The sequence below is a fragment of the Crocodylus porosus genome, unplaced genomic scaffold (genome assembly GCF_001723895.1).
Source record: "Crocodylus porosus isolate Cpor-Errol unplaced genomic scaffold, CroPor_comp1, whole genome shotgun sequence".
NCBI classification, from domain to species: domain Eukaryota; kingdom Metazoa; phylum Chordata; order Crocodylia; family Crocodylidae; genus Crocodylus; species Crocodylus porosus.
The window spans coordinates 13,272,682-13,289,326 of NW_017728912.1; positions in this window are offsets into that span (position 1 = coordinate 13,272,682).

Below are 16,645 nucleotides of genomic sequence, written 5' to 3' on the forward strand. Positions count from 1 at the left end.
TACATATATTTCTATAACACTCTTCACTAGAATGGGCATATAACAGAAAAATCATAGCCCTTATTCCTTCCTGCCCTTTTAATCCATTTTTGAAAAATGTTCTTCCATGGACACTGTTTTCATGAGGACTTGGATTGGAACAAAGACAATTGGTTATTGGTGTATGAACTAGCATATTTGTACTGAAGCTGCTCATCCAGCCACTCCTCAGGTATTCAAAGTGTGTACATATAAGAATAAAAGTGTAAGAACAGCAGAGGGAGAAAGCCAGTGATTTCCCCCCCCCAAAATGGAGTGATTGGTTAGCCTGAATACCTGAAGGAAGAGCAGGTAAAAAAAAAATGCTTAAACAACAGAAAAGTGTCTTGCCCAGAAACCTTTAGCATACATTTAAATCCTTAAAATGGACCAGATAAGAAGAAGGAAACTGGTGAAAATGCTTAGCTATACTTTTGAACCACCAAGACACAGGGCACAGGGGCATGCACACTGCATATCAGTGCTGGCCAAATCTGTGGTGCCCCTTCCCTGAATGCAGGCATACCTGATAATGCTTGTGCCCTTTGGCACCAGAATGAAGATAGTGGGCCTTGAGTTCCTAGTGGAGCAGGGGCAGGATGCTGCTACTAGAGCCAGGTTAGCCCTTCTCTAGCCTTGCAACTGTTGCAGTTTTATATGGCGAGTAAGGGTCCAAAATCCTGAATTCAGTGGCAGCTGTAGAGCCAGGGAAGCGTTAATTTGGCTTTCAGCAATGACACCTGACACCTCTCCTTATAGCACCATCTTACTCCCACTTCGCTTCATTGAGTGGTCCACTCCCTGCCGCCTTTCCAGCACCTCGTTTTGCTGAGCTCCCAGGGCTCACGTGCCACGCACAGCAGCTGTCCATGCCTCTTGTTGGCCGCCTCTGCTATAAATAGTCCTGCAAATAGATGGTTGCCCTCCCATGTAACGTTGAGAACTGCTTGTATTTAAAAAAAAAAAAGAAGAAAAAAAGAAGAATAGGGAGCCAGTAAACAGCAGCACCAGTAAAGGAGAAAGGGATCCATAGTAACAAGTATGGTAGGTGAAAGCAGCTAAGAAAGTGATGCCCTAACAGTTCTCAGGCCTTCTTATCTCCTGTTATGATTCCCTCCCTGAAGAATGCACATCTTTTTCAGCTGTAGCTTTTATTTATAACATTTCAAATATTCAGGCAGGGAACAAGCTTTGCTGTGAGATATAAGAGACCAGCTGCAGAGTTTAAACAGCAAATTCCATATACCGAATACAAACAGTTTATGGAGAATGCATAGGTCAAACTGTGTTCATAAATGCTAGTCACCAAGGAAAAATTCAAAACAACTTTATAAAATCACAACTAAGCTGCAGATAATCAACAGGCAGAAAAGATTTCTATGTCTGAAAAAGTTAGGGAATAATAGTTTGACCAGTTACACTTATCACCATAGTGTTTGAATACTGAAGAAAAAAAAAGAGGTAAAATCCTTCTTTCTTCTCTTTTTAAACTGGCTTTGTGTTGATTGGATGCATGGGATTAAATTGTTCTGTATTTAGTGTCTTCCAACACAGCATTTTTGTCATTTGAAACAGGTGTGTTTTGTAATAAATTCTAAGGGCTGTCAGAATTGAGCTCTAATATCCTGCAAAAAGGGAAAATTTTGTGGACAGGGAACTAAACCATTTTCTTCCTATTTTAAAATTCTAGCCTTACTGGGTGTTCCCTTGCAGAGGCACTTCCAGTTCCTAAACTGGGATGTTTGAAAGTTGTATTAACCTTATTTTATACAATGGGAACACTGAGGCACTGCACAGTTAAGTCACTTGCCTAGAGACAAATCCTAAGTCAACAGCATGGGGTTCTATTGTCCCAAGCCTATCCCTTTTTGAAGAGTACAAGCTAAACTAGTAGGACAATGGCATCTGGTTTTATATCATGCCTTCCCATCGTAAGGGCTATATGAAGAACCATAGCAGGATGGATATGGATAGTGCAGTGGCTGTGCAGACAAATGATGTGCCCTCAGAACCAGGTGTATATAGTATGCATTCACTGACATCTGGGAAGCTAAGCTGATTAACACTAATCAAGCACTCATATGCATCTCATGGTGATTTCAATGGGAGATGTACACATGCATCTGGTAGCAGAATTTGGTCTTTTGCATTAGTCCTGTGGTGCCCAACATTTTTGTCCAGTGAGCCAGATGGGCAGTGCCTGGTCTGGCCATGAGCCGAATCTGGCTGGTGGTCCTTATCTGGCACTGAAGAGGTATGGCAGACAGGCTGACCTCAATGTGGCCCCACAGTGGAAAGGAGCTTGACTTGGCCCCAGGGAAAGGGGTAATGGCCTGGCCTCAACTTGGCCCTGTGTGGAGGGAAAGGGGGCATGGCTTGGCACTGATCAAGAAGTGGGAAAGGGGTGTGGAGCAGCTGGGCAGGGGAAGGAGATGCATACAAGGTTTGGTAATTTGGCAGTAGGGGAGGTTGGCCATATTAATCACCACCACTCCCTCACCACCAAATATCTGGATCTGTGTGAATCTCTGTGGGCCAGATGAAATACCTCTGTGGGCTGCATTTGACCTGTGGGCCAAAGGTTGCACACATCTGTATTAGTTAATAGCTGTCACAGAGCCTTGTACAATATGAACTGCTTGAAAATGATACACTACAATTATTTCTTTCTACTCCTTGAAGGGTGGGAGGTTTAACTTTTGCTAGAAAGTCTTGAGAAAAAGGAGAAAGGACCTGCATTTATTATGCATGCCATAGGTCAGTATTGCTAACTGTGCAGAGTGATACCCCCAGCATTGCAGTTTATAGCTACTCTTTTGGTACTGCATTATGACATTCACTGAGAGAAGTGAAGACATTTTAAAAACCAATAGAGCTCGACTGGATAGCAGCCTAGTAACCACACAATGTACTAAGGGCTGAAGCTAATGGTTAATTGAGATTTTTTTGTTTTTGTTTAGCTTTGAAAAATCATATTGATCAAGGACCATAAAGCCTCTTATTGTTATGATTTCTCTATCCCATGTGGACATGTCCTGGAAGCTTTTACATTAGATTTTGATTGTATGCTTCTTTATACCCATCTCATTTAGTCCAGTCATGCTTTCCCTTTTTAAAGTGTATTCATTGCTTAGGAAAGATGTCAGAGCAATACTGCATGAACTCTTTCATTACTCCGCCCAACAGATATGAAACCAATATTGGAAAGGCAAGATTCTTCATATTGCCCTTCCTATGTGCTGTACCCTGATATGGAGAGACTGCTTCTAGGAATGTGTGTAGGTAACCATTTACTCCCTGCCTGTCAGCTGAGACATGAAACAGAGGTCCAAAGCGAGCTGTAGTGGAATTAAACAGAGAACTTGAACTTCACAAAAGCCACTGAATAGCAATTAAGAGAGACTTATTATGAATTCCTTGTGCATGCGAAAGTACCATTCACTTACGGGCACGTTTTGCATGCCAAGAAATGTAGGACTGGGTATCAGACAATAATGATTTTCCATCAAAATGGACAGTGGCCAAACTGAAACATCCTATCTAGATGTGAAAAGCCCTATGACCAATTATTAGGCCCTTGAGGCAGACCTTGATGCCTTTGTTTTACAACAAATAAAGCCCTTTCCCCCCCTTTTATTAAAAGAAAACCATTTTCCCATAAAATCAAAATGTATATTTCAATAGGATCTAAGAACTATGACATTTTTGGTATCTACCACAGAAGTTATATGTCTAATGTGCCATTCATCATGTGAAAATTTCTCCAGTATGTTTTAGTAGAGGCTCCCTTGTGCAGCATTTTTTCTTTTGGCTTAATTGAATTTTGAATCATGCACATGGTCACATTGTCTGCATAAGCTTTTCATGTTTCTTTATTGAATTAGATCCACAATTTGAAGTACACCTTACATGAGGGGGAAAAAAATCCAACTTTGCATAACATCTGTCAATGCAAATTTTAAATGGAGCCAAGACTTAGTAAAATGCAGTGTTAATTCTAGTATAGTTGATGGAATATGAATTTTTAAACATACCCTTATCCATTAACAAATACAGTACATTAGTTTTATGTTTTGCAAGCAGGTAGTTACCAAGCAATTTGTCTTTAAAACTGTTTCATGAGACCAGAAAAAAATCCAATACCCATTCAAGAGCCAGGAAATTGTCAGCATGTTAAGTATTCTGCTACTCCTGCATTAAATTGAGTGCACAAGTCTTATAGGAAGACTTGGAGAAGTTAAAACACATTGACCTTTCTGCAACCCCCTGTTCAACTGGTCTTCAGTGAAATAGGAGTTTAAATTACATTGCATGTTCTGTTTGACTCATTTCTTCAACTGCTACCCACAAGCAGTAGTGTTTCAAAAAGTGGTATCTCTCTTGTTCTAATATTCATAAAGATACCATATCCAGAATGTCACTCATACGTTTATTTTGACAAGATAGTAAAAAGGGGAGCAGTCCTCTGGCTTTTAGCAGGGGCACATATATACCTTATATTTAGCCCAGTGTAAGTGAATGTGCAACTGTACAGAAATTTGGTGCACATAGACTGGTCTAAAAATGGTGCAAGCAGCCTAAGATAGACCAAGTGTGAGGTACACTCAATTCAGATCTGTTTAGGTTAGACCAATGCACAAAACTTCTGTGCTGTTTCCCCAGAGATTCAAGTTAGATTGCTGTCCTTTGGCATCCCAGCCTGCTTTGTGCCCCTCCCCATTCCTCCCTCACAGGGAGGTGAGTTGGCACTTGGCCCACACTTGGCTGCTCCAGCCAAGCACCCAGCAGGCCCCGCTCCTGAGTTCTCCCAGGGCTGAGAAAGCACAACCCCTCTCCCTAGCCCTGCCTCCTGCCATCTGACAGCTATAGGCCTGGGCACCTGAGTCCCGAGACCTTGCACCCCCCAGTGCCCCATCATGAAGAACCCTGTGATGTACACATAGATTCTAACACTGACCTCAGGAGAACCCCTGAAGCATAGCCCCACAGGCCCTGAATTTGGCACCCACACATCACATCTCAGAGGCCAGAGCCAGGCAACTGAGACCCCAGCACAGACACCCCCCGACTCCCAAGAAGAAGCTGGTGCAGGTAGCTCTCCTCCAGTCAGCTGGGGTGGCAGGGAGCAGAACATTGGGACTAGGCCTTTGTGGAGGTGACCCTGTTACCTCCATGGCTCAACCACTGTCAGCAGGTACCCGGGCTATGTGAAACTTAGGTGCCACAAAGGTTTTTTGGCCTACATCTACAGGCTTCCAGAGTACTAGAGCTTTGCAGGGCTCTTCTTGGTCATGGTGGGTTGAGAGCAGGCACTGGGAGGGGGCTGCAGCCACCCCAAATTTTGCTGCAGGTCCACTCCCAACACCACCGCTGCCACTAGGTGCCCAACACAGCCTTGGCTCTTTCCAGTGCACAGGTGGAGGCAGGACATGGTGCCAGGCTGCACCTGGTGGTGGTAGCTCTGGGTGCAAAGCTGTGGTGAACTTTGGGGTGGCTGCAGCCCCTCCCAGTGCCATCTCTGAGCTCATCCCCACCAAGAAGAGCACCATGCAGCACCAGCTCCAGCTCCTGCCTGCCTGCCCCACACAAATCCAGGGGCACATGCCTCAGGGTGCAAGCAGTAGTGTGAGCCACCCCCACTCCATGAGCAGTGCCTCTGTCCTGCACCCCTGCCTCACCTAGGCAGCACCTGCCCTTGCCACCTCCCTCCCCCACTGGGATGGGCATTGATCTGCCCCCTCCATTCCCCTACCCTCCTCTTCTGACTTACCAGCTGGAGGCAGCTCTCCACCTGCCAGCTCTGATACATGCTGCATGCAGCCACAGTGCAGCATGGGCATTTATAGGCCAAATTATTGGCTTCATCAGGTCAATATCTGATACAGCAAATTTTCTTTATGTTGGTACTGATCCAATATTGAATCGATGTATTGGTGCACTTCTACTATTTTCAATATAAATTCATGAATGTAGCTATATTACTCATGTATAATTGATTGAGTACAAAATTCTGGGTTATTTTGGTGAAAATAAGGTATCAGATCTTGGTTCAGGAACCATTTTCCTATTTACAACATTGTTCCTATGGGAAAATTGGTTCTGAGTTATGATGTTTTGACTTCAGACGCAATTTTCAGGAACCCATTGTGTTGTAAGTCCGAGGACTGCCTGTACACCTCATTCACATCTCTTTGGCCTCTCTCTCAGGGCCATACTCTGTTACCAGGAAAAACTGAGCTTCCTTCCTAGCTGCCCAGAGCATTGACACTGAAAGTGTCCCTCTCCCCACTTGCACTTGTGGAAAGACACTAAAACAGTACATTTATCTCTGCAGGTAAACTGTAATAAACAGATACAAGTGCTGGTACTCTGTACCCCATCTCAGTTAGCAGCACCAGAGGGCCAGGTGGTAGAGAGGATACTGAGGTCAAGGACAGGAGACAGGAATGAGAAAAATTTCCCCTTGCCAAACAACCCCTCTCTCTCCCTTCCTCCCAGTCCAAGAGAGGCACAGATGTGATGGCAGGAATCCCACATGGGAGCCATTATCTCAGCTGATTCGGTCCTGCTGCCAGGGTGCCTCCTGAGTCATATACCTGGAGAGGCTTGCAAGTGGAACTCCAGCACTTTTCCCTCCCCTCCGATCTGATCCCTGGGGAAAATCTGTGGGTGCCAGGTGACCCCAAGACTCAGTCACTATACCAACCCTTCAAACAACTGTCCTTCCCATGACATCATGGCCCCATCCTGGTCCTCAATAGTGCCTCCCATACCAATCCCTTAAAGTGTAGAAAACCCCACCCATACCCCTCCTGATGTATTCAGAGCCACTCCCTGCCCACTTCAGGGATAGTCTGAGTCCCCATAGGACTGTGGGGGCCCCAGACCCTCTGAAGGAGTGGAGCAGGTGCCCATCACAGTTCCTGGAGATGGACACAGCCTTTGCCTCCCAGCACTGCTGTCTGGCCTTTATCAGCCTCCGAGGTAGTAGGTACAGAAACTCATGGACTCAATATACACCGTGGAATTCTGGCACTCTGCGACCTGCCGGACATCTGACTCCCCAGGCACCACTGCACTTTTACCTGTGCTGCTACACCCCCAATATCCCCTACCTCCCACACCAGCCTGTCCCTGACCCCCTGATGCCTCCATTTCCATTTTCACTGACTAGCTTTCTTGCCTGCATTGTGGACTAGGCCAGCCTCTGGCTTCTTTGCTATTCCTTTCATCCAGGACCAACTGAAGTACTTCCTCAGTCTGACAAAGGGGTTTTCAACGCAAAAGCTGGCATCCTGGGCAGCTAAGCTGTGCTCACCAGGAGCCTCACAACTGCACTGCAACCAGCAAGCGTGAGGCCTCTCAAAGACATGACAGGTGTGGACATTCCCCACCCAGGACTTTGTGTGTGCGTGCACCCACACATCATATCTCAGAGGCCAGAGCCAGGCACCTCCTATCCGCCTTTCACCAGGGGATGGTTGATCCTGGCATTTACGAGGCTGCCATGCCACCAACAGTCCCACCAGGCCTCCCTACTCTGGCAGGTTGCAGTTTTAGCGGTCATGCCCAGGACCTGGGGTGTTCTTCTTTCTCAAAGCTCCAATCCCATACCTACAAGTTCGTCCTGGCAGGGGAATGAGCTCAGCAGGGACATGTTCTTCCCTTGCTGGCTGGTGTTGCACTTAGTTCCCCCTCCAGCTGAGAGTGGGGCATTACTCAGGTTTTAAAAAAATAAAAAAAAGGAAATTGGTGCAGATGGAGTGAGGAGGGTAGCACTCAGTCTGCCTGCACTTGGAGCTTGGGGAACCCCAGCAGCGGGAGGTTCACCTTGAAGAACACCAGCTCCTCCACCAAACCAGGATCCAAACAGGTGCAATGGGGTGTCACTACATCCCCAGCAAGGCTGAACACCCTCTCGCTTGGAACACTGGTTGGTGGACAGGACAGGTGTTTCTGGGCAACCATGGCCAGATCCTTCCACATCTGGCTGCAGTTTGCTCAGTAGGCCAAGGGGCCACAGTCCAGTGGCTCCACATCCTCAGCAAGATAGGTAGCCTCTGAAGCCTCAGCGCTACCTGCTCGAGGCTGGGGTCTGGTGCATTTGGACCCCAGCATTGAAGCCATGCCCATGGTCCACACTGGCAGTGGCTGGTGTGGAGGAGACTGGCTGGTGCTGGAGCTGGAGCTGGTGCTGGTGCTGGTGCAGGGAGTGTTGGCACGGGAAAGTGGATCCCCCTCTTCCACATCGCCTTGCCTCTGCCCTTCAGCTTCCCTGACTTCTTTGACTAGCACGTGCATTCAGTAATCGAGGGTTTTGGTACAGCCAGTACACATGCTCTGCCTGTTTCTCCAGCAGCATCTTGCCCCCCTTGATGCTGTGGTGGAAGTAGCCCACCACCTTCCTGCATTTCCAAATCAGCTGGCTTGTAGCAGTAGTGGTGGTGGCACTGTCACCGGCAGCCCTGTCCTCCTCCAAGGCATCCCTCACTATTAGGTGCAGCCTGTGTGCCACACAGCGGATGCCAACAAAGCTGGCATCATGGACAGCCTTCACCATATTGGCCCCATTGTTGGTGACCATGAACCATGGGTGAGCTCGGCCTGCCCAATAAGCCAACGCTGCACCATGTGGCTCATGGCCCCCATGATCTCCCTTGCCATGTTAAACTCATACAGCACCTTGGCTTGCAGTAGAGCCCACCGATAGCCTGACTGATCACACCAGTACCCTGTGAGGGAGAGGAAGGCATGATCACCACCCTGGCTGCTCCAGATGTTGCAGGTGAAGCACAAGGCTACCTGCGGCCCTGCCTTGTTCAGCTCCTCCCTCAAGTACTCCCTGCATGCCTCATACAGGGAGGGCACCCCTGTCCTGCTAAAGGTGGTGTATGCAGACACTCTGTAAAATGGGGCCAGAAGTGCTATGAACTGCCTGAACCCTGGCCGCTCAACTAGGGAGAAGGACTGGCTATCCAGAGCAAGCATCTCCCTAATGCTCTGGGTGATCTTGCTCACTTTGGGAACATGCCCCTGTTTCTGTCCACCTTTCCCCCACTGGTCCAGGGTGGCCTGCCTCTGCTTTGGGGGGAAAGGGGCTTTGGACCGAGCGGAGGACTTCCCTTGCAGCACGCTCAGACTGGTGCCAGACTGAGCAAGTAGAAGGGCAAGGGGATGATACCTCCTCAGATGCAGCAGCATCGCTGTGGTGAAGTGTCTCACATCCTTGCTCATGAAGGCTCATGAGCCTTTGGCAGTACTGGCAGATGGCAAACCTGGGATCATCTGTCACCTTAAAATGATCCCACACTACACTAGTCCCCCACTTCTGGGTTGACGGTGAGGATCCTGCCTTTTCCCCCTTCTCAGCAGGCTGAGACTCAGCAGTAGGAGGAGCTGCCTCAGCTGAGTCACTTGCCTCCACAACCTCAGCCCCCTCCGAGATGCTGCTTTCTGGAGGATGTGGCGGTCAGCGGTCCTAAGCGCCGGTGCTAGATGACAAGCTCGGACAAACAGGCGGGGGCTAGCGGGGCAGAGACGGTACTGACGCGTAGTAGTTGCAACGTAGTTTTATTACTTACGCTTGTAGGGAGCGTAGGTTACACATGTAAACTTTTAGTTGTTAGATTGATTGAACCATAGGTTGAAAACAACAACTAACTGAACTAACAAAGTAAAACAAAGTAGAACAGAACAGCGGAACAACAGCTGATGAAAACAAGTCGACTGGTCACGAAATCATGAGCATGCAGGGGCGGGGTACGCTGGGAACAGCGGTGGCAGAGAGACAGTGCTCACAGGTGGCCGGCCTGTGAAGTAGCTCAAGGAATCTCTGAGCTGATCTCTATTCTCTGATTTTCCTGAGCTGGTCTCTGCAGGTCTCTGTCTGGGCGGAAACTGTGTTGGCTTAAATACTTTTGAAATAGCCAATCATACGACGCTTTCAGTGGAATATTCTAGTTGGTTAAATCATGGCTCTCTGCTAATGCATGACTGGGCATGTGCACCCTGTCAAACTGAATACCTTATTAATCACACACTGGCCATGTGCGTGGCGCGTGTCTGAACATGCGCACTTACTTTAAGGGCTGTCTACCTGCATGTTGGTACTTGTCTCTCTTAACTTGGTGTCATCAGCACCTTTTAACTTTGGCTCTGACAGAGGAGACCTGGGTCTAGGGTAAACTTGAGGGGTGCGGAGCATAAACTCTGATTCCCCTTCAGTCCCCAGAATTGCTTGAGCCAACATGCTTATCATCCCTGGTTCCAGCTCCAGCTCCTCCTCTGGCAGTGGGAGGCTCATGCTGAGAGATGACATTGGGGTAGGAGAGGCAGTGATTCCACCGCTGGTGCCCACTTCTGGACTGAGTGGAGGTGGTGCAGGTGCAGGGATGTCCAGTTCATCCACTGCTCCCACCTCCTTGCTTCCACTGGCAGCACTGATGTCATGGCTGCTTGGGAAGAAAATGAATCTGTGGTTTTTTGGGGAGGAGCGCGGCTTGCAGCTCTAGCTCTCCCCCTACCCTCTCTCCCCCCCCTGCCAGAAGACCTGGCACCTGCCTTTCTAGCATGCTTCATATTTATCTTTTCTGTGTGTGTGTGTCAACCCTTTTGTATTGTGTGTTTTATTCCCTCTGTTGTGCACTGGACTCTTCTTTGATTGTTTGCTTCAGTGTTAAGAGGTATGTAAAAATTGTATGTTGTCTGTCTGTCTTTCTTCTCCTAAGAATATCTGATTTTTCTAATTTATATTGTTTAAGTGTGTGTGTGCATGTGTGCAACCTGTGTGTCTCTCCCTGCATAGTGATGGATCATGCTGGCAGGGAAAACACAGCTTTCTCTTTTCAAAGTGCAAAAAAACCCCTTATAAATTGAAAGAAATGAAGTGAATAGTAATAGTAATTGAATAGCTAAGCGAAGATAAGCTAAATCCTACCGAATTCTTTCTAACAACAAAAAGGAGCAGGCAAATTCAACTACTGAATAAAGTAACCAAGCTGAGATGCTTGAGTCTGCTAGGATACCTTTCTCACTCAGTTCTTGAGAGGGAACAAGCTAGCGCAATGTTCTGCGTGCCTCCAAACAGAGGCTTTTATGTTGTTTCTAGGTCCCTCCCCTCAGATGCTGTCATTGCACACAAGGCATACATGTCAGTCTTCCTTCCACCGCTCCCTCTACACCACCTCCCACTCTCCCTCCCTCCCCCATTCCCTCTCCTTTCACTTTCAGCGTCCGAAGCATCCGAAGCATTTCCGAACCGCTTCGGAAGCTCCAAACCACTTTGGACAGCTTAAATGAGTCCATGCTTCACTCTGAAGTGGGCCCAGATCCAAAGCATGATCCAAAGCCTCGCACAGCCCTAGTAGGCAGTCTTCACTGCCTAATAGCTATTGCTATCACTGGAGCCTGATCAACTGTTGCCATCAGGTAATAACATGGATGTGGTGTGGTGCAAGTTGTGATGTGGTGGCAATGGCTGATTGGGTGGTCTCTACTGCTCAGTCAGTAGTTGCTTCTACAGTAACCTGATGAGCTGTTTGGTGGCCAATCAACTGTTCAGTGGAGTCTGGCAGCAGCGATGCCATTACAGCCTTGGGAGTGAACAGAACTGCAGCTCTACTCCCAATGGACTGTCAAGGAACCAGGTGCTCTCCCTCCATCTCTCTTGGGAGTGTGGGGGGGCAGAGAAGGGATTTTGGGGCTCTCATAGACTCCTTGAAATGCTAATGTAACCATTAACTTGTTGCATGTAGTACTACACAAGGTCATGCTACAAAGAAGTTCCTATTTGGAGCAGGAACTACAGTGTGGCAGATGTGCCATCTTGGTAGTGCTATAAACAGGCTGAATGTGTGTTCACTCACTTTCTGTAGTGCTATAAAGCCAAAAATAGAAGTATAGTAGTAACATGTGCTCAAGCCCTGATTGATTATTTACTCATATATTAAATTCACCTGCATCTTTAGTGGAGATAACCTCACAGATTCAAGTCGTGATTTGTACCTTTTCCAGTCACTGGGGCTTTTATTTTAGCGATATTAAGACTTTTATACTGTACACTAATGTCCTATATCGAATGAATAAATGTCCCATTTGCTTTTAGATTGATAGTTGAAATCCTCTTTAGATGGATAGTCTAAACTATTGCTCCTATGAAGATATCATCTGAGCTTGTAGTACAATTATGCTTTTAGTCCATTCTGTGTATGCTCAGCTGGCCCTTGCAGGTCTTTGCAAAATGATGTAATCCACTGTACTTCTTGTATTGTTCTGATATACTGGACATTGTTTTGATTTATGGTTACATGGAGCACATGAACTTCCTATACTGTTTTTGTTGGATTTACTTTGCGTTCCATATGCCCTTCTTCCTTATGCGTCTTTATCTTATGGTCTTTTGGATTTATATGATGCCATAGTACTGTCTAGTTGCCATAAGCTTCAGTCTGCACTGGGTGTTTTTCTGTCCTTGGCTAGTTCTAATTGCTCTAATAAGAGTGATTTCTGAGTCCCTGGGTGCGTTTACATGAAACACTAAATATGCAGTAGACTAATTCTACTGCGCATGAGCGAGTCATGGCAGAAGTCCTGCTAATGTGCTAATGCACAGTAGAATTAGTCTGCTGTAAATTAGCATCACTAAAAGACTGTGCTGGCACTACTTCACAGTAGCACCAGTTACTGTGCATTGAGTTAGTATCTGTTATTACAAATACTAGACTTAATGCGCTGGAACAATGGTGCATTAATGCATGTGTAGACACACCCTCTAAGTAGTTTCTTTCTGACTTTTTTTTTATGCCAGATCTGAGTCTCGGTTTTTGACTAATCACCTGCTCTTACATTGTTTCCATCTTTTTGTTTTTGTACTTTTTGTATAAAACTTTTTTTCTCACCTGTTTAATTTATACACGGATCATGGTACTCCTTAAATTCCAGTACTACAGTTTTTTAGTTAGTGACCTTTGCCTGAGTTAACTAGGAACCACTAATGTCACATGCTTCACAACAAACGATTTTCAGAGATAAGGCTATCTTCTGTCAAGTCTTCCATTTGCTGGCAAACTTGCTTGCAGATATAAAGGTAGATGCTGTCTGATTTTTCTTTAGTTATTTTTAACATTTCCAAGGAGTTTCAGCCTGGGTAGTACTTTAAACTGTGGGGTTAAAATATTTTTATTATTTTTTAAAGATCTCTCCTACTCATATAGTATCATATGATATTCAGTGATCACTCAGTCTTTATACTGCTTGCAAGAGACTTGCTTTGTTCTGTTTCAATGGGCTGTGCATAACAAGTACTTCACTATACCCCATGTGATATTTTGAGAATGAGTAATACCTATATCTTCATGAATGCTGAGTTTTCCACAGTGCCACAAACAGTCACCAAATCCTTCTTGTAGGTTTCTAAGTATTCAAACAGAATTAGGGAAGGCTGAGGTGTCTCTAGAGACATAAAAAGAGCCTCATTTTAGTTAGCTGGTGATAGGTGGACAGTTGTGCATGGGAGAAAGCCACCAGACCTCTCTCACACTTTTATCCAATATACACCATCTGCATTAAATTATGGCTGGGGGATTTGGGAAATGGAGAGACTAAGAGAGCTCAACACCCAAGAGGGATAACATGGGATAAGTGGATAAGCAACGAATAAGTATAAGGAGCTTTCAGTGTAATGTGGATTGTGGAGGGTTATCGGAGGGAACCTGGGACTGCCCAGTGTGGTAAGCAATATTACTGAGGACAGATGAGAATGGGAATGGATTAGATGAGAAGGGAAGCATCTTTTAGATATATACGGGGAAGCCTAATGTTGAATGGGGAGCCGGATCCACCTGTGAGGCCTACTAGACATGAGAGAGGATCTTGAAGATATTTGAATTTGGTTGGGGAGCTGTCATGAGCTCTTATCTCAACCTTTCAGACAAACTTACATTTTATTATATTTTTCCTTCATCTCTTCAGCCTGTAAGTTACACCAATTTAGGCCTGTTTGGATACAGGTAGAGTGAGTGTACAAGGGCAATTCAGCTGCATTTAGAGAAGACTAACAACTCATCTTTGAATGTAGGTCACTGCCATTACAACGTGGGGATGATCTCTCCACGGTTCCAAGTAAAGGCTGTTGTTTAACCTTGTAAGGCTCCCTAGTAAGGGACTGTAGTAAGGGCTCTTGTATCTCAGACCATTTTTTTTTAAGTTAAATAAAAACAAAACACCTGTCCTCATACTTATGGCTGGGCAGTAAACTTTCTGCTACAAACCTAGAGCTGAGTTCTGTTCTCTCAAAACTTTTGTCAGTGGCAAGACTCCCTTTGACTTCAAATGGCACAAGTCAGATCTTTCCATATGTACTTTGGTGTTTCCTATGCTCAGAAAGAGCAAAGGGTAACTAGTAACCACTCCAGTAGTCCTTATTTACTTAGGCAAAGCTCCCATTTCTTTTGTGACAAATTCGTCCAAACAATAACGGCAGGAAAGAATCCTAACATCATAACACTTTCCCTTTTTTCTAGTTTTGGCTTAGATGGTGAGAAACATACCTACTGAGTTTCCTATATTTAAAAAATGCTTGAGACTGTAGGATAGCCAACCCGTGAAGCGTGTTCTTGTAAAAGCCACAAGCTTGCTGACAGCTTATATGTTTAAAAACTGAAAGAATTATTTAGACCAATGCTTTCTTTTAGACTGGTGCTGTGCTAGGAGCCATACAGTCTCTCAGGTGAGACAGGGTAGGCTCCTATTGTGCTGAGTTGCAGTAGTAGCCAACCTTGGCAATCTTCAAATTTTACAATTTAGTTTGCTTTACGAGAAGTATTTGGCAACGAGCCCTGAATAAGTATGGAACGCGTTACAATCTGATATACAAACAATTCTCTGAGGTACAGTAGATGTTCTTATGGGAACGTTCTGCTCTACTTGGTTCAGTTTTCTTGGTCTGTAACTTTTAGACTACGCTGGAACTGGAAATAATTCAAAAGTGCAAAAAAAAATCTAATCTCTGAGAAGCTTGCAGTCATTTCTAAAGAAAACTCAATTAGTCTTCTATCCATGTGACCAAAGAGCATGTCATTTTCTTCTGTCAAACCAGAAGAGCTATGGAACTTCGGCACAAGTAGAAGTCCTAATACTAATGAAACTTTTTTTCAGTTCCAAGTCACCTTATGTTAAAGGAGCCATGTTGAAATATTTGCAGAAAGAATTCCCCAAACGTATAACTCCTATTTTCAAAGCATTTATGAGTAGGATTTGACTAGCACTGACTTTTTTCCTGCTAAGATTAATATATTTTTACTCAATTCTCTGCAAATAGATGCAGACCTATTATTATGCTCTCAGCCTCCATTATTTATATGGTATAAAATTGATCATCCCCTTCTTTGTTGTTTATATTTGCCCTACATTCAAGAGAAAAATAGCCCAAGTTAAAAAAAAAAAAAAGAAATAAAGTTACAAAAGTTCTGTGGCCTGATTTATAACTCACTGTGCTACACAGTAAGGGAATAAAAATATTTGCTTTCATCATGTGTTTATTGACACTTATTCTTATAATTAAATTATTTCAGTTAATTCAGTGTAGGGGGAGACTATTCAAGTTACTTATATTTACAGAACTAGTACTGGAGTAGCTCTAAAATAACTTTTGTTTCTTCATTATCCTATATGTAGTGCTCAACTGACTGGGTGAATGGGAAGTTATTTGTACTGATGGTTATTCTGATATGCACACAAGACTAACTGAAGGATTACATTTTAGATATTTCAGTGATGGGCACTGTAGAAAACTGTTAAATAAAATATGCAAACTTTTACACACAGAGAGACAAGTCATCCTGAACTGAGGTCAACAATTTAAATCTAAAAAACTTCAGGAAATTTTGAAACAGCGACTTTCTTTCTGGTCATCATTCCCCAGCCTAACTCCGACTATAGAGATGAAGTCATCTCTACATTTCCACAATAAATCTAACAACAATATATTATTTCTTTAATCATAATATAAATTCTCCTCTTTTCCCTAGTCTTGTTTAGAAAGTTGAGGTGGGTTCCCTGGCAGTATGTGTAGAGATGGAATCTCTAGTTTAGCTTGGGAAGGGTAGGAAGAAAGGATGCATGAATGTACAGGTAGTATCTTCATCTCTGAAAATCTGGAAGGAAAATCAGAAGGAAACTGAGGCCTTTATTAACTGAGTAGCTATGCGAGGTCTGTGAAAGAAGGGAATGGCCATCTCTTTGGAAGATAGGTACCTGGAGTGATTTTTCTAGCTCATGTGTATGCAACAAGCAATATGTTGCTGGACTGGAAAAATAATTAATAGAGCTAAGGAAACTGCAGCAAAAGAAATTAAGGAAACTGCAGCAAAAGAAAATTGAATGAAGGCTGGTGTGACTTTAGGGCTTGACCCTACTCCCACTGAAGTTAACAGCAAATCTTCTGCCAACTAACAATTTATTGTAACGCTCATATTTAAATTCCCAATGTAATGTTTATGTTAACAAAGTATTTTGGTGCAAAACTGTTTTACAACCCCCCCCCCCCGAGTTTTAATAGTTATTATTAGCATTACTTAGTGCTTATGGACATTTAAATGCATGCTCCAGGAGGGGGGTGCAGAGACTCCAA